Genomic DNA, 800 nt, shown 5'->3' on the forward strand with positions numbered 1-800 from the left:
TTCTTAACAAAATTCAAACCAAGTCAGACTAAGTACTTAAAATATAGTAAATTATAGATTAAACTCAGATTAATTAACTATATTGTAAGTCTGGCTTATTAAGAGTAAAATTTATAAGAGATTCTCATTGAAAATTTTCCATAAAATTAACAAATGTATACCTCTTAGACCAATTAACAAATGAATTTAATTTTGATACATTATCAGTATAAAATAATTTTATACATGCATCCAATTACATATTGTCACATTATAAAAAATAACTACCTTTTACATTGATTATATAAATGGTCATCTAAAAAAATAAATGTGATTGAATGACAATTTAAAATATTTTACACTAATAATATATCAAAATTAAATTCTTAAATAATTACTAACTTCTAAATATACTCATATTTTGGGTCAAAACGTCGTTTTTCTTGTGTCCTTTGGAAACTCAGTAAATATGTTTTGGGAGTCCAGCCCATGGAAAAGGGCTTACATTAGTGTCTAAAAGTCCAAAATGGAAACACGAGGTGCATGCATTTGCATTCTGCCACACTTTTCTTCACGTTATTTGACTATTTGAGGCGCTCCTTAACGACATTATAAATAAAGCTTTAACCTTTAATAGAATGTTCTTAGGTATTATATCACGGTCATCATTAAATTCAATTAGATTTATAGATTTACACAAATTTTTAAGTAATGAATTTAAAAATTAATTATTTGTATTGAGATGTAATACATAATTAAATGTTATATAAAAATTAAATCCTTAAATATATATTATATTTTTTTTATTCTTTTAATGAATA

The 800-nt window shown here is 23.5% G+C and overlaps 1 long non-coding RNA gene across 1 annotated transcript in view; it reads left to right on the plus strand.

The window, feature by feature from the left end:
- LOC110265814 overlaps nucleotides 1-800 on the plus strand; it is a 27,764-nt gene that overhangs the window by 26,085 nt on the left and 879 nt on the right. The window lies entirely within an intron of this gene.

The sequence above is a fragment of the Arachis ipaensis genome, chromosome B08, assembly GCF_000816755.2.
Source record: "Arachis ipaensis cultivar K30076 chromosome B08, Araip1.1, whole genome shotgun sequence".
Taxonomy (NCBI): Eukaryota; Viridiplantae; Streptophyta; class Magnoliopsida; order Fabales; family Fabaceae; genus Arachis; species Arachis ipaensis.